Genomic DNA, 24,027 nt, shown 5'->3' with positions numbered 1-24,027 from the left:
GGGCAGTCCATTGAAGAGTCTACATGGAGTTCCGTTTTTGGGTCTATCTTTAAGGGGAGGCTCTACACAGCAGCTATGGAACATAATTTTAAAATTCTCCATTCTTGGCATCAGTCTCCTGTCACACTGTCTAAGATGTGTACCCAACGTGTCCCCTATGTGTCCTAGAGCGTGTGCTGGTAGTGGAACTTGGTTCCACATGTGGTGGGAGTGCCCCGTCATTCAGGTCTATTGGGCAGAGTTACTAAGCTGGATTAGGGACATCCTGGGGGCGTGTCCCACCCTCCACCCTCTGGTGATCCTTTTGGGCACCCCCATGCCAGAGAGTAATGATTCGCCCTTCTCCAGGGTGGAGGGGGCGATGCTGAGGGCCGGGAGAATGGCCTTGGCTTAGAAATGGAGGTCCCCTCCAAGCGGACTGGTTTAATAAGCTCTTGACTATTTTCACATACGAGAAGTTAACTGCTATTGCCAAAGATAATATGTCATCTTTTTTACAGGATTGGACAATTGTACTATTAAGTGATGACTGTAAAGCCTTAATGCTCTATTTTTTCTTGAGCTCTGATTAGAGTGTGTTGATGGGAGGGGGGGATCGAACTGCGGATGTATTCCAAATGTCTAATTGCTTTTGGGGGACCTCGCCGATAGAAAGGTGTTGTGGTTTAACCGTTTCTGGTATAATGCCGTGGCTCTTCCTCTTGTGCACTCTTGTAATTTTGTAATTTTTTATTTTTTTCGTTCTGTCGATTCCTCTGTAGCTCATCGGTTGGGGGGGAAAGGGGGTGGGTTGGGTGGGGCAGGGGGCGTGGGTCCTTTATTTGTTTGCTACCTTGATTGTGGTTGTTCAGTCTCTTTTTGATGTTTCTGTTGTTATTGAAAAAGTTTTAATAAATATAAAGTGTAAAAAAAAAGAATGGGACTATTTACTTGGGACTATTTAACTTGGGGGAGTTCAGCCAACATGGAGGACCACATAGCTCAGTTACAAGGAACTGAGCTATGCAGTCTAGTCTTTTGGGTGTGGCAGGCCTGGGACTACTTTACCTGGACTACTTTGGGTGTGGCAGGCCTGGGACTATTTTACCTGGACTACTTTACCTGAGACTATTGAAACCACACCCAAACAGCAGAATATGCTTTGCGTTATTCTGCTGTGGGCAGCGTAACACTCACTGTGTCCAGTTCTTTGATGCCAGCTTACCTGAAACCAAGGACCTGCATAGAGAGAAAGAACACTACAAAACTTACCTGGAACAGTATCCTGTCTTGCATCCATCGCCAACTTCAGTTCCACTCACCTGAAGGTACGAACTCCATCATCCGGCACCGCATGCATCCTGGAATAACATAACCTGGAAAGAGGAGAAAGAAAGACACCATTAGTAAGCGTTTACTCACGTTTCCTTCCGAATGAAGAAAGCCACACAATTCTTACCTGGGTAGTCATCTCCTGGTCAGTATCATTGCTGGAACATTACGGCGCTCGGCGAGGAACATCGCAACCTGCAAGGAGAGAAAAGACACAGGTTAGCAATATAAAAGGCGAAACAGCGCAGCGCATCGCGCATTACTCACCAGACAGCATCACGCCCACCGCGCTTTCGCCTACCGGCCCATGCTCATCTTCAAACTGCATGACAACTCCAAAATAGCTTTCCATACCTAAAAGGAAAGAAGCAAGACATTATTATTCGAACTAAGAGGAACATAAGAACTGCATATAAAGACTGTAAAGCAGCAAACCTACGGAGTCGCAGCAGGCCTGGATTCCCACGGGGGGGCTTGCACCAGTGAAGTAACTTGGTTGCTGCTCGCCCCCCACATCTAAGCGCCCCTGCCACGAGGAGCAGGACGGAGAATCCACCTTCCACAATATTAAGGTGAGGAGAGGGCCCAAGGGGGAGGAAGGAGTTGAGGCCAAGGGAGGTGGGAAAACATAAAGACAATCTGGTATTGAATCCAGCTCTCCTATATTGCAGACCCATCTTTAACCAGAGGCCTTACTAAGGGACCGGGATAGGGTTCGAGAGTGCAAATCATCCAACCTGGGCTGGGTGGCGTTCCCGTGGATACAAGGTGAGCGTAACATTTGACTCAGTAGTTCCTCTCCTCTGTATACAGGCCTCGATTTGTGAAAGTGACAAGTCTCATCTCATCATTGTTCTCCTGGTAGAGGACAGCTCCCAATCCCTAAAGACTTCCATCAATGTGCAAGATGTAACGCAACTGAGGATCCGTGTAGGCCAGGACTAGTTAGAGGATTCGAGGAACTCAAGTGGTGAGGGTCTGCTTGAGCTCCTCGAATAACTCCTGGCATTGGTCAGTCCACTTATCATCAAAGTGCTCATGTGGATGGTATAAATAGTCTGCAGATTTGACGGTAATCCTCCTGGTACTATGGGTAGGCAGGTATCCTTTGGTGAGGTCCACAAGTGGCTGAGTGATGTTGGCCCACAACAATCCTCTGGTAGTAGTTACATATTTCAAGGAAACTCTGTAAATCTTTTGGGTTTTGAGGTCTTGGCCAGGTGAAGGCTTCCGTCTTTGCGGGATCTACAGTTCCAACAAAAGGGTCACAGCGTTCACTTCCCCAATTTCAACACAGTTCCACAAAATGGTCTCGGGGTGCCTTTCCCCAGGTTTAACACCATTCTTAAGGCTTCAAATTCACAATCAAATCTACTTGTTAAATTTGCCTTTTCTTACCATCACTTGAACCACTTTTAGGCCAACCAGCTTCAACCTCTTGACTCCTCTTGGTTTACTCCAAAGAAGGGTTACTCAGTCTAGGCGCAGTTGTCGGACCACACGGTCCACCCATCATAGGTTACGCAACCGATAACCTTTGATGCTTTACAACAGTTTGTACTTTCTTATAGGATTTCCTTGACAACACAGGTGCCCTTTCTGCATCTGTGTTACAAGTCCACTTATTCTTCTAATGCATTTTAATGGGCTCTTGCCTTTATTAACATGTGATTCCCTCACACTTTCCTTCATGGTACTTCTTCTGATTACAACTTGCTTTCATACTATCCAATAGGGTTTTGCTTTCCGCACTTTTCACTTTGTTTGCCAGTGTTGTTTCTTTAATTACAGACAGTTTGCAAAACCACTTCGTGTTCTGGTTCATTCATGCAATATTCTCATGTCTTACCTTCAGTTGAGCATTCAAACTTATTACATGCTTCGCAGCTCAACTGCTTCCATACAGGGGCAATTCACAGACCCTAGCTACATCAGGCAAGGGGTGGCGAGAGCACAGCAACAGAAACAGGTCCACGAACCTGCTCCCACGCAGGTAAGCTCCTCACCAGAATGCGAGAACAGGTTCTTTGAGAAGTTCCTCACCCTCATGAGATCACCTCCAATCGGCACCATACCCTCTGTACCGCCAGACCCGGTATTCATGCAGGCCCAGGTCCCTGCAAAAACAGCCACCCCTAACCCCCTCACCGCCCGCCGGTGCATATCATTACGGCGGCACCTCCCTCGGCACAGCCCCCACCACAACCACTGGCACTGCCCGTCAGCATGCCACAGCTGCCCGCAGCACCCCCCAGCACTCCACCAGCAGCACCTGACCTGCAGGACACAGCTGGGGACATGGACGATGATGAGGACCAGGACACTTCCTCCTCAGCAAGGGCCTTCCACGGGAGCCTGGCTGGCATCGCATAGTATCTGGGGATTCTGCAGCTGCAGGTTGAACAACCGAAGGCGGGGGTATTGACAGAGATGCTGACCATCCTCTCAACAACAAGAACCGGCATCCTTCTGCAGAAGGATGTGAAAGCTTTAGCCAAGAAAGGCTGGGTAAAGCCACATTCCACTCAGCCTACAAATAAGCGCCTTGATGCCAAATATAGTCAGGGGATGCCCTCATGCTTTCGGTGCGCCCTCAGCAACATTCCTCGGTTATAGCAGCGGCTTCTATGTATACTAATCCACAAGCCTCTACATCGGCCCCTACATCAGCCCTCCTAGGAAAGGAAGAAAAGCTCCTGGAGGCCTATGGGTAGAAGATCTATTCCAATGCTATGCTCCATCTGTGTCAGGCCAATGCAGACGCAATGCTTGCTCCAGTGAATCAAAAACTTTGGCGGGAGATAGCAGACTTCCTTCCCCAGCTTCCGACTCACAGTCAGGCATGATTCAAGGAAGGGCTGGCAGAGGCAAAAATAGAGGCCCAGGATATCATGGAGTCAACAGTGGCACACATAGACACAGCAGGCAGGGCTATTTGTGTGGCCACTGACATGCCGAGGGCAGCTTGGCTGAAGGCAACTAAGTTTAACCTCGACATGCAGTAACGCATTCTCGACCTGCCATTCGAGGGGGGGGGCTTGTTTCATTCAACTACGGACAAGGAGCTTGTTAAAAGATAAACCGCTCCCAAACAGCTGAGTCCCTGTCAATATGAACAAAGTCTGCCCCCAAGGCCTATAGGCAGAGACACCCACTCTCTGATAGAGTTTGTACCTTCGGTGGCTTCAGGGGCTTTCAGGAGTGCCGTTCAAGGCAGCCGGACAGGTAGCCAAGCCAGCACTGACACAAGTAGCACAAATCATCGCACAAGGGGTTCTTCCAGTCCTCCTCCCAGGCACCAGCCTCAGAAGGAAAGAAGTAGTGACCGTGCCATTTAGACCCATGGTTCTCCGGTGGGGGGCAGGCTTGCCCTTGACATTCATTCCTGGCGGGCAAGGTTTGCAGACCCATGGATTCTCTCAGTGGTTTCCTTTGGCTTCTGCCTGCCGATACCTCCATTTCCTCTTTCCTCCCCCCTACTCCCACAGATTGGGACGGCAACTCTTCTGGCAGAGATTTGCTCGCTCATGACGAGTCAGGCACTGGAGGAGGTTAAAGCCTCACAGCGAGGCATGGGCTTCTATTCCCGTATATATTTGTCATACAGAAAAAGAACCAGGCTGGCCTAAGAGTTGTACTAGACCTTTCATCCTTGAACCTTTCCCTACCCCTTCAAAAGTTCAAGATGGTTATGCCAGCACTCATTGCGGAGACACTCTGTGGAGGAGACTGGATGTGCTCCCTGGATCTGAACGATGCTTACCTGCAAGTCCAGATTTGGTTCAGGATCATGGGCTTTCATTTCCAATACAGCAAGCTCCGATTTGGCCTCAATTCGGCCCCAAGGGTTTTTAAAAGGTTAATGAATGGAGGCCACCAGGGGATGCAGACAAGATGGCAGCTTGATCCATCATCTCCCTCTTCGGGCATCAAAACGCAATGGATATTCACATAAAAACGAACCATCCGTTCTAGTGACTGAACGTTCTGCATCAGGAAACACCCGAGCAGCAGCAGATGAAATTTCAGGCAAAACAGTGTGAGGATTCATAGAGAAATTGAGCGTTCACAACAAGCCTCTGGCCTCGCAATTGGAAGCCAAACATGGCGGCCGTGAGACACGTTCCCAACTGCGAGGGATCCAGCGAGACTCGTCATGACTGAGCCGATCCGCTGAAGGAGAGGGACCGGAACAGAGCGACTGAAAGCAGGCACCGGCATCGGGAGAAGAGATCACGCAGGAAATCTTGCAGCAGAAAGGTGCGTTCCCCTTCCCCCCCACCCCTGAAGCCCCTGACAGCTTGTAGCTGCTCCAGTGAACCACGAGTAGAGCTCACCCCTTCGGGGACGAAAGAGCAATCCACCCGGCCCCCTAAAGGAGTGCGAGAGGAGCACCGCGGTACGCACCGTGCAATTTAAGAGAGGCCGGGCAGCGGCCACAGTCAAACCTCCGGCATCTGGTTCAGGAAGCAGGAGGGGCGCGGAGTAACCGGAGGCCCCTCTCCACCGCCAGCCAAAAAAGGGGGAGAGGGAAAAAAATAAAGAACGAACAACAAATAAATAAAGAAAGTGAACAATATAACAATATAAAACAAAAAGGGGGGTCAGGTCCCACCACCACGGTCAGTGGCACTTACAGACGCATGATAATAACACCGGAGCCGGGCCACGCAGTTGCACTGTGGCCCCGGCGGAATGAACTGTACTAGCTAAGGCAACACAGCAGGCTCAGCTGCATCAGCACCCTCCAACGGCAAACAGCGAGCTCAGAGGAGGCAGCACACCAGACCCATAAAAAACATTAATAAACATCCAGTTACCAAGGTCTAGGGCTCCAAAAACTCACAAAGATACCATGATCATCAGCCCTCATAGAAGCCAACGAGGGCAAGGTTGAGGCTCACCGACTAGTGTCTCGCATTGCTTAAATCTCAAGGAGGTTGACAAAGGCAGTGGTGAGAAGCGCACCTGCCTGAATTCGATCTATCAGGAGATGGTACAGATTAACTAGTAAAGCCCTCCCTGCACGAAGAGCGGACCTTGAACAAGACACTAGTCAAAGCAGTGAAAGGGAGTAAACAGGAGTGGTATAACACCGACGCCCGCTGGAACGAAGTTGGACCCCAACACCTTAGCTCTACTCCAAACATTTCGCTGACCACACACAGCCATGGAGTCAAATGAAGCCCAGAGCTCGACAGACAACCCGGGCAAGGACCTAGACAGCACCACCAAATCAGACATCAGGCTTTTGCTTGGGGAAATAAGGTCAATAAAGTTAATCCTCACGGAAACAGTTTCTGATCTACAGACTAGAGTGGCGAAGGTCGAGGACCGACCCGAAGCTGTGGAAAATAATCAGCAATCAGGGGATATAGCTACGATGCAGTTTGACGCTCGACTTAAGATAAGAACAAAAGGAAAGAGACGTGGAGGCAAAGCTTGATGTCCTCGAAAACAGAGAGTGAAGATCGAACATTCTGATACTGGGCTTAGCAGAGGAACAGGGAGAATCCCCGGTAGGCTTGGAAAAGAAAGTAAAAACCCTTATCCAGACCCTCTATGATGACACAGATTCTCCAAAGCTGGAATTCGATTGAGTGCACAGAGCAGGGGGGTCCTCGCGAGGTCCCCGGTCGGTCCTTGTGAAATGCCTCTATTGCACCCAAATGCAAGACATCCTGCAGAAGGCGAGGGAAAAGGGCACGATTGAATTTGGAGGCGCATAAGTGATGCTCTATCTAGATCTTTCGGCCATGACCCTTGCCAAAATGAGGGGATACCGCCTCCTCACGATATGGTTGCAAGAAAAAAGAACTACTGATGGGGCCACCCCTTCTCGTTGTCATTTGAATATGGGGGAGAAGACTTTAGAATTACCACGGTAGAAGAATCAGAAAGAGCCTTGCGTCACCTCCGAGGCTCAGCAGAAGACATGGACATTGATCCCTGCAGAAAGCGGAGGGGCCAGCACCGGACCCAGCGCCAAAGCCACCCAGGAGAGGAAAGGTGCAAACGAAGTGGAAGTATAAGCGCCTGAACACTCCATGAGCTCGAACACAGACCTTTGATGCTTTCTACCCAGCTCTTCACTTTTTGGTTGTTACTGGTATGCAGGTTAATGGAAAGTGCGGGCCCCTCTTTTTTTCTTTTTAGAGCGGGCTCGCCCGTCTTAAAGAGGGATGGTTTATTTTGCTGGAAGAATGTGTTATTGACTTTGGAAAACGAATGTTTCCCTTTTTATTGAACTAACCTGCACTGCGAGCTGTCAAGAGGCTCTTGCAGGCGAACGTTGCTGCGAGGAGGCGGGGCTTGCACTTAGCAAGTGATTCATCATGTGACCTACTATACCTTCAAAGTGCACTGCCATCCACCCTTGCGGCGTAAAGCCCTTCGGAGATAAGCCCATTGGCTGTTGTGCGGCTGTTAGGCGCTGGAGGTGCTCACACTCAAGTTAGCCAGGAAAGTGGACGAAAAGTGATCTCAACGTGTGAGCGTTGTTGGTGTTGGGCAGCTGTTAGCAGACTTGGCTGAACTCACACAGAGCGTAGACCTGAGCCCGGATTCATCCACCGCTCGGACCGTTTAAGGTGAGCTGAACTGTGTTGTAAAGCAGCCCATATCCTTGACACTGCCAATGGGGAATTGTAAACTGTGAATTTCGATCAAATTAGTGCATTACTGTAACAGCTGGGTCCGGGCCTGGGAGACTGCGGGAGCTTGACCCCTTTGATCCCTCGAGCCCGGTGAGTACAGCAGGCCCAGCTGAGCCTAGGACAGACCCATCGAGCTGAATAAAACAACTGAGTACACCCGAGCTCTCACGCCTAGCAAGAGTAGACGTGGGATGTCTGCAATACATGGAAAATCTAATGCTGAACAGTTGGCACACAGCAAGCAGGTGCCAAATGCTCGAATACATACTGAAAACCAAATACACCTGCAAACAAGATTACAGTTGCGCTGTTGGAACTCGCTAGTTTCCTCTAGTAAACCCATACGCACCCCCTTACGTAAGTCAGATTGCGACTGTAGGGGTGAGGGAAATAGTGTAACACCTGCCTCTGTTCTCGAACACGGTTCAGTTACAGTTGCAAATCAAGCGCAAATTGGGAGAAAACTCTCCAAAACAGATGATGTCACTCTTTTGAGTGAAAAGGAGGCAGTTACTCCATTTACCCTAATCAACTCTAATCAGCAGGGTAATACTCATCCGCATGCTGTGAGCACAAGTCGGATGGTGAGTTGCCCTGCAGTCTTGTGTCCTGTCAGCATAAACCTTGAAGGAGCCCTCGAAGGAGACTTACCTTGTGAGTGTGAGAGCCATTGCGATTGTGATCGCGAGAAGGGTCCTCTTGGGTCCATCTGCAGGTCGACTCCCGCAGCTGAAGGGGGGTCGAAACTGGCCCCTGACAAAAGTGGATCCGTGACTCCCGACAATCAGATCGAGGAGCCTACACGAAGCTTGCCCACAACAGTAGACGGCCCCACACCAACAATCTCAAAGAGCCCATTGGCAAGTGGAGAGGAAGCTCCCTGCACAAACTTTAAACATGGACATGGCGCTGAACAACCTGTCCTGGTGCCGATGCTCGCGAGGTTACCCTGTGCTTCTTTGACCAAACTTAGTTGCATAGAATCAGCGCTTTCCGACACATTTCCAAAGAACATGGGTCTAACGTGTGAAGTTAACCCAAACGACTACGAAGTATTCCTCCAAGCTCATCACTCCACAATAGAGACTTTGTGTTGCGATGAACCCTTTTCCATGGGAATAAACAGAAGGAATTCGTTGTAGGTTGTTAATAAAATACTAAACGACATCTCTTCTATAAACCAAATGCACAGCTCTGCCACTAAAGAAAATGCGGACGTTATGAGACAAAAGCCTAGCACTAAAGAGGCTATGGAAAACATTGCAGAAGTAATGCAGGAGACTTTGGGCGCAGCGTCTCTGATGAAATGGAAAAACACTTATGGGAAACGCAGGCGTATTCACCATAGTGAATCTCCTACCTTGCCGTGCTCACAGAGGAAAGGCATGAAACCACCGGATCTGCCAACAGAGAGAATCTCAACACCTTTTCAAACGCAAAGAGGTGTACATAATGAGAGAAGATCATCTATTTCATTGTCCTCATCCACTGATTCATCTATAACAGATCAACCTTACACTAAACCAAGATGCTCCAAACCTCGACAGCAGGCATTTACACAACAAAGGAACAAGGAGCTATGCTCTGAGTTAGTGGGCTGCATAATGAAAGAGATCCAACCTATGGTGATGTCGTCGCTTGCCATTTCAATAGCTCCATTCCTAAAATTGTACGAGCAAGTGGATGGGAACCTTAAAGACTTGACCACTTTGGTCTTAATGATGAACTCAAAACTGGTAGGCATGGACATGGAAATTACATTAACCAACCAGGTACAGCGAGATTCCAACAAAAGAATAGAGGCTTCTTTAAACACCCTGCTAGATCAAAGAAAAACTAACGGATTGGAAAAGAAGCTGCTGGCGGAAATTACGAAAGAAGCACTCAATTTACTAAAACCAAAGAAATCCTTACTTGAGCCCGGTAGAGAGGAGAATAACTATTCTATTCCGAATCAACAGGGGCTGAGTGCATCGAATAAGAGAACGAGCGATCAGGCGACCGCAACCGTGGAACATGTCTCGACGACAGCTGTACTCTCGCTTGAACCTACAGCATGTATGTCAAGCCGAAGTCAGGAAGAGAATGACACAAACCTGCCTCCTATAGACCTAACCAAAGAAGAACCCGTCCAGCGGGAAAAAACACAAGAGAAAAAAAGTGTGGAAATTCGAAAGAGTAATGAGGTACTGGCTAACCCGATGGAACCCAACCCACCATATATTATTGCACCAGAGTCCGCTAGAAGTGAGGCTTCCGGACAAAAAAAATGTCTTGTTTTGAAACTATTCTGGAAAAAACGAGATCATCAGTTAATCCAGCCTTTCTGGACCCACAAATACCAACTACCTCGTCTGATATGAGTAAAAGTGGAATCCATCAAGTCAGTGAATCAAGGAACCTTGAAATTGAGGAGGAAAGGAACAATGACATCTTTCCGATTTTCAAGGGAAACACCAAACAATCGACTGAAACACCAAAAAACCAAGTTACAAAACCGGCAAAAACTAAAAAGCCTAAAAATCAATGCAGCAAGAATTTTCGACGTTGCAATGATTCCAGAAAGTTCTTACGTAACATAAAGACAGTAAATGTTACTGTTAATCAAAATCTAAGAGCGGAAAAGCTAAATTTAAGAGCGAAAGATCAAACTCAGAACAAGAAGACCCCTGAAATGGCAATGGCAGGTGAGCTCTTAGAAAAAAGATCAGAGGAAGCTAACAAGGACGATGAGAAAATTAATGATTTACTGAACCTGTCCACTTACGAGGAAGCTGAGGATTCAGAAGCACATGATTCGGAGCTGATAACCGGGCCTTGGACATGTCACAATGCTCTCCAAGAGAAGGAAACAACAATTACTGTTTCGAAAAATAAGACTCCAATGCTGGTTCTTACTGAACCAATTCCGCAAAGAATATGTATGGTGATACCGAAGGTTGTTAAGGCGGCAGACGATACGCACCTGGAGGCAAGTCTGATCTTCCTTACAATGAAAGAAAAAAGAGAAAAGCTAATCATGAAAAATGCTGACAGAGAAAGAAAGGCGATGGACGCAATTCAAATCTCGTCTCAACCAGAATGTACGATGGAAAACGGAGGGGTGCTCCCTGAAGTTCGAAAGTTTGTACCCAATAAGCACAATGGGAGGGGGCCCTTAGCAAACAATGAATACGCTCCGAAACAGATGTCTGAGGAGTTGAAAACACGAGCAACACATCAAACACAAAATAAAGGCTTTAACCATCCTGTGTCACCTTATAAAGTGAAACTAGAAAGAATCGAAAGCCAAGACGACTTGATTATGAACCGCAACAATGTCCTACGCCTTTTGCACTGTGTACCGTGTCTCAGAACCATACAATCGTACGACATCCAAACAGTGGAATTTCCCCAGGAAGGCCAGAATGACCATGTGATCCTGCATTTGAAGTCAAAAATGATACTTAACATTATGTTAGAAGCAACGCCGGTGTTGATGTCACTAAGGTTTGACATCTCGGAGATAATTAATAGAGACAATTTCAATGAGCATACTCATGAGCCTCTAGAAGCTCGGTCAGTCTCGTCTGACTGGAAAAAATCAACCGAGGTTCGGACATCAGAGTCAACTCGACCGGTCCGTTCGCACCAGCTAAATCGGCACTCCGAAAGTGAATATGATTAAAAAATGTGGCACATGATATCAGAGACCTGGGGGAGCAAATTCAAATAACATTTGCCAGTAACCAAGCCACCGACGCGAAAAGTAGCACAAGTGAAGCGAGAAACATCGAGAAGGATCAATCTGACAACTGGGGGTGGCTCGCCAAGGCACTGAATAAGACAACTCAAAGCTAATGCCAACCAGAGCTCAGGACCCCAACGGTTAAGCTTGGATCCTGGAACACCAGAGGATTTTCACACCTGTTTCAAGAGAATTGGCTTCTTGATTTAGACATTGTGTGTCTACAAGAGACGTGGCTGGACAACTGCCCTATTTCTGGAGATTATGAGATTGCATTCAATACAGCAATCAAACAAACGCTGCGCAGACCATGGCAGGCCTCCTAACCCTGGCGAAAGAATTTTCTGGATTTTACATCATCAAATCCGAGAATGTGTCCCATTACATCCAGGCAACTGTTATTGCACAGAAGAATGCAGGAAATAGGAAAATACATATTCTAAATTTATACTGGAATCATAAAACAGCAAGTGGCATTAGTTACATAGATGAAGTTACATCGGTCATAGATGAATGGCTAGAGGCAGACACTGCTGCTGATATTGAGATATGTGGAGACCTGAATATGAACTGCTTAACACCAAATAACGACCTAAAAGTGATTAATTCTAACAAAATACAACTTGCTAGACACTGGTCGTTAGAGATGGAGTTAAGAAATCTAGTGTTGATGAATGGAAACATTGCAGGAGACATTCCGGCCGAACCTACATGGTCTAGAGGCAATCAGCATTCTACGCTAGACTATTTCTATGTTAGTGAGAAAATACATCGAAAGACGATCTCACTTGTGGTGCAACCCACGACTCTAAGCGACCATGACTTAGTAATATTGTCACTTGCTACAAATAACGGATCCAAATCTCCAGCATGGAACTTTCCTCTAATGATTGAATCTAACCGAGTTAGATTGAGGCTAAAGAAGACGGATGTCAAATATATCATAAACTCATATGTAGAAGAACAAAATGAAATTGAGTATATCCATCTCCTAGGCTCTTTCAAAGAGAAAAAACAGGGCTTTAGGGCTCGTGGATTTGTTGCAAAACACAAATATGACTTGGAGGTGAGAAAAAGAAAGAGAGAAATGAGGGCGCAAATAAGACATCTGCCAAAAATAGATTACAACTCTTACCTCACCAAGAAAAGAGAATGTAAACAAAAATACAAACATTGGCTTCGAACGCACAAAGTAGTCATGTTGCAAAAAGACTCTGAGCTAATAATGGAAAAGCTTGATAATAGAAATTCCTCAGAATTCTGGAAGTTAATCAATAATGAAGGAGCTCCGCAAATGGCTTTGCTGGCTAATGTAATACCTGAAGCTGAATGGGTAAAACACTTCTCGGAACTATACAGCAAAAGAGAAACTGTAAGAGAGAGCTCACCACCCAACCTTGAAAATTGGAAATTAAACTTTGAAAAAAGTGACGTTGAGGAGGTAATAAAAAAAGTTAGCTCCTCTAGAGCTCCAGGACCTGATGATCTAACAAACCACATGATCAAAGAAAATCCAGAGATGTGGACAGAATTATGTTACGCCTTGTTCAAGAGAATATCGGCCAAACGTAAAAGCCCTGAATCGTGGAAATGCGCGATAATTATACCAATTTTCAAGAAAGGGAACCGCGCTGATCCAAAGGACTATCGACCTATTGCGCTCTTAGATGTGCTGGGTAAAGTGTATGCGACCCTGCTACAGCAACAACTAGCGAAATGGGCAGCCGAATCAAAACATCTCGACCCACGACAGACTGGTTTCGTCAAGGGAATAGGATGCGCCTTGAATCTATTTTTGATAAATGTACTCAAAATGGAATCCATAAGAACAGGAACCAAGGTGTACCTAGCCCTGATTGACTTCTCCCACGCCTTCGACAGCATAAATCGAGATCTATTATGGGACAAACTGAAGACGTGGGAGTGCCCCGAGAACCTGTTAGCGGCCATCCGAGAACTCCTCACTGGCACAAGTATCAAAATTCGCCTAGATCAAAAGGGCACCTTGTCTGAAGCGATAAACACCTTTTGTGGGGTTAAGCAGGGCTGCCCTTTGGCAGCCATAATATTCAATCTATTTCTATCGGATATTGGAGAAGCGATCGATAGTGTTCGATCTTTCTCTCGGAGAATACATGGCTCCGCAATAGGCTGGATGTTGTATACAGACGATCTGATACTACTGGATGTCACACCAATAGGACTGCAGCGAAAGATGGACGCCGTGGACCAGTATGTAAGAGCTAACAGCTTACAGATCAACAAAAAAAAAGTGCGAGGTGTTAACACTGCAAAACCTGAAAAGTTCAAAGCAGAAAACATTCAAATGGTATCTGGGGATTCCAAGATGGCCGCCGGCACTGAGTAGCTGTGCCGACGGCGCTCCCTGGACCCGTCTCTAGGGAAGGTGCCCACCACCCCCTCAACGGACCTGTGCGGGCATCGTTTGGACCCCCACGAACCTCAGGGGGGTCGGAGAGAGTTGGCGGCGTGTTCGGAGCCAGAGTCGCTGCAGTAGGCGGGAGTGTGCCGCCGCGCCCGGCGAGCAGAGGAGGAGCTGCCGAGGCGGCTGCTGCGGGCCCGCTCGCGTGCGGCGCTGTGAAGCCGGAGCCTGGGGAGGGCCGTGCCGCACCGCGGAGAGTCGCCGTGGACCTGCCCCCGCGGTGAGCACAGTCGCGGGGCCTGACCCGGTGAGGAGCGTCTCCGCCTTTGCACAGCATTCCCGCCTTCTCTACTGGCGGCTCCTCAAGTGGCCGGGTGGCTGCGGGGTCCAGCGCTCCCCGGACAGAGAGGTCTGGGAGCGGTGGCAGCCAGGGGAGGACGAGTCCAACGGCAAACCTGGTGGGGGTCACCCCCCACGACCAGGAGCTGCGTGGCGAGACAGAGGAGGAGAGTCCGGGGCGGCGGTGAGTGGAGGCACCCATACCCAGCCCCTCCCGGAAGGAGTGTCCCGAGAGTGGAGGACGCGGTCGGCGGCAGACCCGGTGGCCTGGGACCGTGTGGAGATCAGAGGCAGTTAGCTGGAAGGTGAGAGCTCCGGGGCTGCGTTGGGAGGCGGCGCACCCCTGGAACGTTGGGAGAGAGGACGGACATCAGTTGCCCTGCCTGCCTCGCTCCACGGGGGAACTTAAGACCCGCTTCCCCCTGCCCCCGTGGGTGGAAGAGGGGCCTGGGAGGCATCGCCCGCCCCAGAGGTCTAGCAAGGTGCGGGAGGGCCCGCATTTTGTCATTGGGAGCTAGCTCAGCGCGGCGAGGATCATCCCACTCCCCTAACACGAGACGCAGAGTGGCGCCTGGGTGTGGAGTCAGGGGATCGGACTATACGGGTCCCCTAGAAATTGGGGGACGAATTTAGGCTGCGTGGGTGGTCCTGGGGCCAGCATTTGTCCACGGATAAGGACCCAGGAAGAAGTCAGGGAAAGATCGGAGCCGCCCACCTGGAGGAGAAATTACCGGCATGACCACAAGGCCCAAAGGCAGAAGAGGAAAGCACTTACAGACCTCTGGAGACAGCACTGGTACCCTACACGCCATGTGGTCAGCACAGAACCTGAAGGAGGGGTCCAGGGCCTTGGGGGGAGCAGCAGGAGAAGATTCCGTGCCAAGGCAAGCAGAGAACTTGGCAAATATGCCCAGGCGGGAGTTCATCAGAGAACTGCATTCCCTGCAGGCAAACCTGACTAAGACTTTTCAAGAGCAGTTTCAGTTAATGCGCACAGACTTGAGCGAAGCTGTATGGGAGCTAAAGCAGGAGATGCGTCAACTGGGGGAGAGGACCGACATCCTGGAGAAAGGTCTTCAAGAAGCAGATAGAGAAAATGCAGCAAATAGTGAAGCTATAGAGAGGCTGGATGTCGCCACCAGGAATCTCAAACTCCAAGTGGAAGACCTGGAAAACAGGTCTCGCAGGATCAACATCCGGGTCAAAATGCTGCCTGAATCTGTGACCGATAAGACCTTGAAAGCTGTGCTTCAGGGTATCTTCGCAGACATCTTGGGTACGGGCAGCCCGGAAACGGTGGAGCTAGATCGAGTGCACAGAACCGGTCGACTGACCAAAGGCCAGGCGGCGAGGCCAAGGGATGTCCTAGCTGCTTTTACTCGATATGTCCAGAAGGAAGCGGTTCTCAGAGAGGCGAGATTACAAGAGCCAATTATGTTCGAGGGTCAGCGGATCGCCCTCTTTCAAGATTTGGTGAGTAGTACTCTCCTAAAGAGGCGACTAATGGGCCCGGTGGTAAAGGTTCTTAATGAGAGATCGATTCGTTACAGGTGGACCTTCCCCTTTGGCTTGCTCTTTGACTGGGAGGGGTCCCAGAGACGAATCACATCCCTTCAAGAAGGGGCTGCTCTTCTTCATATCGAGCTGGAGGAACCCCCCCCTGGTGCGGGACTTCCGGGCTCGAGTGGCCGCTCTGGATCAAGGCCTTGGGACTGGACGACGGTTTGAGAAAGGAGGAGAAGGGGCCCCAGGGGAAATAGTCGGCGGAGGGAGGGAGCTCCTGGTGATACAAGAAGTACCTCTCCCGTGCAGCCTTGATTCGGCACATGAAGATAGGGGTGGTGGGCCTCTATAGGGTGTCTTAGTTCATGGGATCTTAGGGGGCGCAACCATGTTGGAAGCAGAAAGGGCAAAGATGCCCGAGTTTGGTGGGAGGAGAGGGCGGGAAGGTATTGACCTTCAGGGGAGAGGGGGATGGGTTGGGGAGTTTTTCGGGTGGGTTCGGGGGGGCGGCAACGAGCAAAGCATACAGGTCAAGGGGGACACGATAGCCCCCGCTTTCAGCGATTTTTCTCTCCTGGGGGTTCCCTTAGGTGGCTAACGCATAATGTGCGGGGGTTGAATACCCCCCTTAAAAGGAAAAAGTTGGAGCACTTCACGCAAAAGGAGAAGCCAGATATTATGGGGCTCCAGGAGACGCACCTACTTCATAGGGATCAGGGCAGGTTGAAATTGCGGGGTTTTGACCAGATTCTGCACGCCTCAAGCCACTGCAAGGCTAGGGGGGTAGCCCTGGCAATTAGGAACACGGTAGATTTCAAACTCAACGGGGTGCTTAGGGACAAGGGAGGGAGGTATATCGTAGCTAAAGGGAAGTGTCAAGGGTTCCCTTTGACAATAGCGGTATACGGGCTACGGTCACGGACCAGGAGGGAGTGCAGGAGGCTTTTGCTGAGTACTATGAGTCACTCTATGCCTCCCAACACCCTTCAGGTGATAAGCAGGAGGACTTCCTCCAAAAAATCCACTTAAGGGAAATTAGCAGTGCGGTACGTGAAGTCCTCAATCGAGAAATTGCTGAGGAGGAGGTGCGGGGGGTTATAGGGGCTCTGCCACCAGGTAAGGCTCCAGGCCCGTATACGCTCCCAACACGGGCCAGGAACCCTTTCTGCAGCGGGTCTTGAAGTTGCTGGAAGAGTTCTCGTGGGGTCATATTGTTCTCCTCGGGGATCTCAATATTGCTTGGGATAAGGGAAAAGATAGGACAGGATGTAGCGGGGAGAGGGGAGGAGCTATAATGTCAGCGGATTTGAAAGAAAGTGTTGGCAGGCTGGGTTTACGCGATGCCTGGAGGGAGTTTAGGGGGGTACATGGTTCGCAATCCAGAATCGATTATATATGGGTCTCGGTTGCCTTAGTTGGAGCTATTCGGGAAGTATGCACGGGGCCGATAGGGATTGCAGATCATAAGATAGTCTCTCTAGAGATGGATGTGGGTCAGAGAAGAAGGGGAATCTGGGGTTGGAAACTCCCAGTAGCCATCTTGAGGGATCCAGTAATCAGAAAAGATATTGAAGAGAAGATTAAGCTCTTTTTTGATACCAATAAGAGGGAGGATACTGGGGAAGACGTGAGGTGGGATGCCTTTAAGGCCACTCTCAGGGGAGAATTAATAGCGATATCCGCCCACCGGGTGAAACAATTGCAAGTGTTGGAATCGCAGTTAGAAGCTGAAGTGGAGGCGGCTAGACAGGCGGCGGGTGACACTCCTTCTCGAAGAGCAATGCGGGAATATAGAAGGGCGGTTGGGCAGCTGGAACTTCTGTGCACTAAGAAGGCGGAAGGGGCCTTGCTGTCGGTGCGACAACAGTATTATGCAAAGGCTAATAAAACTGGCTCCCTGCTGGCGCGGTTACTGAGTGGTAAAAGGTCGAGAAATGCGATTACGGCATTGAGGTCGCCAATGGGGGAGCGGGTCACGGACCAGGAGGGAGTGCAGGAGGCTTTTGCTGAGTACTATGAGTCACTCTATGCCGGAGGAGGTGCGGGGGTTTATAGGGGCTCTGCCACCAGGTAAGGCTCCAGGCCCGGACGGCTATACGGCCGCCTTTTATAAGTTGTTCAGTGTGCAGTTAACCCCACATCTCACCTCGTTATTCAACTCATTTCGCCTCTCAGGCAGAATTACGCCCTCCATGGAGGAGGCTAAAGTCACCCTAATCTTGAAACCAAATAAAAATCCGGAAGACAGAGCTTCCTACCGCTCTATAGCGTTGATTAATCTAGATGCTAAGATTTTCACCAAGATCCTGGCCAACAGGCTTGACTCCATCCTCCCGGACCTGATACATCCCGATCAAGCTGGGTTTATCAGGGGCAGACAAACCGCGGACAATATCCGCCGAGTGGCCCATATAATCGAAAAGGTCCAGAAAACACACACTCCCGCAGTCCTGGTGGCTCTGGACGCGGAAAAGGCTTTGACCGCGTGGAGTCGCCCTTCCTTTTTCGGGTAATGGAAAGGATGGGTTTTGGGGGGACTTTCTGGTGATGTTTAAGGCTAACTATCAGGCGCCCTCCATTAGAGTAATGGTGAACGGGATCGCCTCTAGGAAGATATCTTTGCAGAGGGGGACAAAGCAGGGCTGTCCCCTTTCCCCAATACTATTTGCGCTTTATTTGGAACCGCTACTTCAGGCCTTCCGGGAGGCAGGGGACATTCAGGGTGTCCCATTCGGAGGTGAGCAGCATAAGGTAGCAGCCTTCGCTGATGATATGCTGCTCATGCTCACAACCCCACGGAAATCAATTCAGGCTAGTGTGGCCCTCTTAGAGGCCTTTGGGGCGGCTTCAGGGCTGAAAATTAACGCCAACAAATCTGAGGTTTTGAATTTAACACTTGGACTAGCGGAAAGGGAGAATCTGCAGGCGGCTACTGGCTTTTTGTGGAGCTCGGGAGGGATTCGTTACCTAGGGGTGAAAATTACGGCTACTCTGGCTGGATGGTTTCCGGCAAATTACCCCCCCGCTTCTTAAAGCAATTAAGAGGGATTTCCTGAGGTGGAGAGAGCTGAGGGTGTCATGGATGGGGCGGATAGCCGCGGTTAAAATGGTCACACTTCCACGGCTCTTGTACCTATTCCAGGCGGTTCCGCTGCCAGTGCCGGTGAGCTACTTCAAGGAGCTAGAAACCCTGACCAAGGGATTCATTTGGGAAGGGAAAAGGCCTAGGGTGGGAACCAGACTTTTGATGGCACCGAAGAGTGAGGGAGGGCTTGCATTGCTGAATTTTAGACGATATTACGAGGCAACTCAGCTGCAAATTATTAGGGAATGGTTGAAGGGGGAGGAAGGAACGCGGGACAAATTGTGGGTACGGATGGATAGGGCCGTAGCGCACCGAAACCTAGCAGAAGTACTGTGGCTCCCGAAACAACACAGACCTGCCCACCTATACGAGAGTTCCATCACCAAACTGATGGCTGACATTTGGGATAGGCTGGTGGGTTTGGAAGGGATCACCACATTCCCGTCTCCCTTCACCCCCATCTTTGGCAACGGGGACTTTTACCCGGGCGTGGAGAGAGGAGCCTTTACGAATTGGCAGGAGGGGGGCTGTCGGAAACTGTGCGATATGTTTTCTGGAGGGGAATTGTTATCGTTTAATGATTGTAAGAGGCATTTCGCAGTACAAGAAAAAGAGAGGTTGAGGTATGCCCAGATTCGCCATTGGGTTCTCTGTCCAGGGATCAAGAAGGCTGCCACAAGGGACCCAACGCCCTTTGAAAAATTCCTGCTCACGAATAACGGGGCGAGAGGCCTCATCTCCAACATCCATAAGATTCTGGCTGGCTCTAACGAGGGGGTCCAATGGGCATGTATGCGGGAATGGGAGCGGGTCTTGGGATGCGGGGTCAGTCGGACGGACTGGGGAAAATTGTGGAGGAGAATTCCTAAACTGGTCAAGGCGCCCCAGCTACAAGAGACATGGTATAAGATCATGTTTAGGTGGCATTATACCCCTGTTCGGCTTAATAGGTATTACCCTACTGTGTCGGGGATTTGCTGGAGGGGCTGTGGGATGGCGGGCTCAGAGGAGCACATCTGGTGGAATGCCCAAAGCTTGCATCGTTCTGGGGGGAGGTGCGGGAGGCACAGGGGCTGGCCTTCGGGTTGGGAGATGGGAGGACTCCAGCGCAAATTCTCTTGGGCGTCCGGGTGGATTCTGGGGCAGGTGAACCTAGAGGAAGGGAAAAAGCTATTGCTATTACGACTCTCGCCGCTATGCAGTTAATAGCCCAGAGATGGAAAGGCCCAGACGTACCTATGATTCAAGACTGGTTCCGAAAGCTGTGGGAGATAGTGGCCCTGGAATAGGCGACTTACGCCATGGACAACAAGGCCCAGAGCTTCGCGGCAGACTGGGGGGAATTACTGAAGGTTCTTAAATACGATTTTAAGGTGATGTGGTGCCCACAGCGACTGAGGTTGCTGGATTTGCAATGACTGTAGAATTTCTTTCTAGAATGGTCGATGGGTGAAGGGGATTAGCTCGTTGCCGGAAGGGAGAGATATGGGTGGGGGAGGGGGAAGGGAATGTTTGCTTGTTATTTTGTGAAAATCAATAAAAAGAGTTTTCAAAAAAAAAAATGGTATCTTGGGAAAGAGTGCCTAACTAATATAACAAACACAAGATATTTGGGCATGCAAATTAATGCAAATCTGAACAATAGCCCCTGGGAAGAGGTTGCCAAAATCAAATGCCGGCAAGTTGCATGTCAAGGAAGCGTCTTACACAAGAAGTACGGCAAATTTTCTATAAAGCCTGTAAGGAACTTCTACTGCCAAAAGGTAGCGCCCGCACTGATATTCGGCGCAGAAAATGCATTTGGATGCTCCTCTGATGTTTGGTCTACCTTAGAAAATATCTTCTGGGTACGAGTCCTGCATTTACTGAAGGGAACTTCAACTGCTTGCATTAGATATGAACTAAATCTAATATCTATCAACACACGAGTCAGTTGGAATCTGCGAAGCCTATTTCGGAAGGTGACCATGAAAGAAGTGGCACTGCAGTTTGAGATACTCCACAATCCAAGCAAGGGAAACCCTGAGTGCCTTCTGTCTTTATGCAATAAACGTTGCAAGGAAATCTTGGCTTTTTACGACATAGACATAAAAACTCTACATGACAACCCGAATCGAGCAAAAAGTTAGGTCTGGTGCTTAGATTGGATTCTGACTGGGGATCTAAGGACTTCGAATAAGCTAATGAAAGATGTCCCGTATGAAGCCAGAAATTTAAATATGCTGCTGAATCACGTTGAACTGTATCCGGATAATGGTATCAGACATCTGTATATACAGTTTCGACTAAACGCCTTTAAAACCAAAGAGTGGTTAAGAGAGCTATGCAAAACTGAAGACACTAATGTAGAGTGTAGATTCTGCAATCAGACGGAAGAAACCTTAAAACATCTGACCCTATTCTGCAAGGGATTGCAGGGCAAAGATCGTTGACATTGGGGCCACAGCTAATGAAATATGAAACTCAAAGTGTAGATGCATGGTGGCAAGCCCTGTTTGATAGCCGGGAGAAGCTACTGAACTATACCTTAATCCGCTTCTTGACACTGTTGGAAAAACTGCTGATGTAACAAATAAATGAAGGAAAAGTGTCGACAGGGCACATAAGAAGGCGATAGCGGATGAAGGATAGACCTTGGATTGCGAGTTATTGATAACAAGGCTAGGACGACGGAGGGACATATGAAGAACATATGAGGGAAATATGGATAACTGTAATGTTGTACTTGTCTTTTTTAAAGGCTAATTTTTTGCCAATAAAAAAAATTAAAAAAAATAAAGAGGGATGGTTCTAATTCCCTCAAGTTACTTAATACTGGATCCTTGGCGTGTTCCTACTTCTAAAGATTGTATAATTGTGTAAGCCCAAAGAGGGGCCTGAACAGAGTGGCCCTTCTTAATTTAGGGCGTCTCCTTAGTCGACAGAGAATGCTAGGATTAGCTTTTCTCAGTGAAAGGGATGGGGGGCGGGGAGAACACTCGATCGGAATTCAGAAGGCATCATAACCACAACGTTAAACCACATTCACTAACAACACTTACAACATGGCAAACCAGAGTCACTACAGTGGGAGATAGTGGCCCTGGAATGGGCGACTTACGCCATGGACAACAAGGCCCAGAGCTTCGCGGCAGACTGGGGGAAATTACTGAAGGTTCTTAAAGACGATTTTAAGGTGATGTGGTGCCCACAGCGACTGAGGTTGCTGGATTTGCAATGACTGTAGAATTTTTTCTAGAATGGTCGATGGGTGAAGGGGATTAGCTTGTTGCTGGAAGGGAGGAATATGGGTGGGGGAGGGGGAAGGGAATGTTTGCTTGTTATTTTGTGAAAATCAATAAAAAGAGTTTTAAAAAAAATGGTATCTGGGGAAAGAGTGCCTAACTAATATAACAAACACAAGATATTTGGGCATGCAAATTAATGCAAATCTGAACGATAACTCCTGGGAAGAGGTTGCCAAAATCAAATGCCGGCAGGTTGCATGTCAAGGAAGCGTCTTACACAAGAAGTACGGCAAATTTTCTATAAAGCCTGTAAGGAACTTCTACTGCCAAAAGGTAGTGCCTGCACTGATATCCGGCGCAGAAAATGCATTTGGATGCTCCTCTGATGTTTGGTCTACCTTAGAAAATATCTTCTGGGTACGAGTGTAACGCTCACCTGATTCCCGTAGAGGCGCCGGTCTTGACTGGGCGTATACCGTATCTGCAAAGGTGATGTGTAACACACGGCTGGCTCTTTGGACTGGACCTCTGTGCACTGTATGTCTGACTTGAAGGGTAAGATGTCTGCAGATAGAAAATATGGGATTAAGGAACTGGGTTATTGAATGTCTCTCTCTTCTTCCCTTTCTCTTCTCCTGTAGAACCCCAAAGGTTAACGCTCTCACCTTAGGTAAGTGAACGCCGTGCTCTCCATCTGCCTCGGGGCAGGGTGCTGTAACCAGTTTCTTCACTGGATAAGGGGAGCAGGCCTCTTGACTTCAGAGGACTGCTGTCCGTCGTTTACTGCACGAACGGTAAGTTTCGAGTAATTCTAATGTCTTTAAAGTCTTTAGTAATGATGTTTCTTGTTTTGCAGGGTTCCGGCGATGGCGGATGACGGGCTGAAGTGAGTTGAAGATGGAGCCCGTGTGATGAATAGAAGCGCCTGGAAGCACGTAAGTAAGCGCTTGTTGCCTGCTTCACGATGCGCTCTAACTGTCTTTTTATTTTGCAGGTACAAGTTCGGAGCGGCTGCAGGGTGCCGGAATACCCACTGGGTTAGATGTGGAAAGGAGTAATGGCACGTGAGTATTAAAGTTCCCCAATGTCTTTAAACGCACCTTGTTTTGTCTTTCAGATGCGGGATGCAGCGCCGAAGGCCTCCGGAGCGTGCGAAGAGTTGGTAAGCTTTTGTCTTTCAGATGCCAGAATGCAGCGCGAGGCGTTGGTGACAGCCGATGGACCAGGTAAGTGAAGAGCTGTCACTGAAGACCGTAATGCTAACCTGTTCTTTCTTGTCTTTATAGGTGTTGCTGAAGACTGGATTCAGGATGGTAAGCCTTTTTCCTTAGGCCCAGGATCAGATGCAGAAGACACGATGAGCGTTCTGCTGCAGAGGATGCAGAATAACGCAAAGCAAGATTCATCCATCGGGTGTGCTTTAAATAGCCTCCTGTAGTGCTTAGGTGTCTCCTTCCACAGCCACGCCTAGGTAAGAAAAGAGTTCCTGCTTTCCAGAAGAGTTCCAGTGTTCTGAATCTAGGGAGTGGCTCCTGCCCACCCAACAGGAAAAGTAGTTCCAAACAGAAGAGGATCAGAGGCTCAACTGGCAGGCAAGTAAGCAGCATGGTCTGCTGCAGGTAAGTCCACCCAAGCATTATGAGCCCGGCGCTTCCAGCGCTGGGGCTGGGCATATTTATGAGCCTGGTGCCACTGGCGCCAGGACTGGGTCCAAAAGGTCCCAATTGGGACTGGTTGGCACTCGGAACCTGGGTTATGGATCTGCTTCCAAGGGAGTTGGGAAAACCCTGACCTTT

The 24,027-nt window shown here is 49.0% G+C and overlaps 1 protein-coding gene across 1 annotated transcript in view; it reads left to right on the top strand.

Moving 5' to 3' along the window:
- Nucleotides 1–24,027, top strand: part of LOC138505085 (sperm-specific sodium:proton exchanger-like) — a 3,031,181-nt gene that overhangs the window by 2,908,781 nt on the left and 98,373 nt on the right. The gene's annotated exons all lie outside the window — the stretch shown is intronic.

This window comes from Ambystoma mexicanum, chromosome 11 (genome assembly GCF_040938575.1).
Source record: "Ambystoma mexicanum isolate Mex_15411 chromosome 11, UKY_AmexF1_1, whole genome shotgun sequence".
In the NCBI taxonomy this organism is placed as follows: Eukaryota; Metazoa; Chordata; class Amphibia; order Caudata; family Ambystomatidae; genus Ambystoma; species Ambystoma mexicanum.
This window is presented reverse-complemented; position numbering and strand designations above follow the sequence as displayed.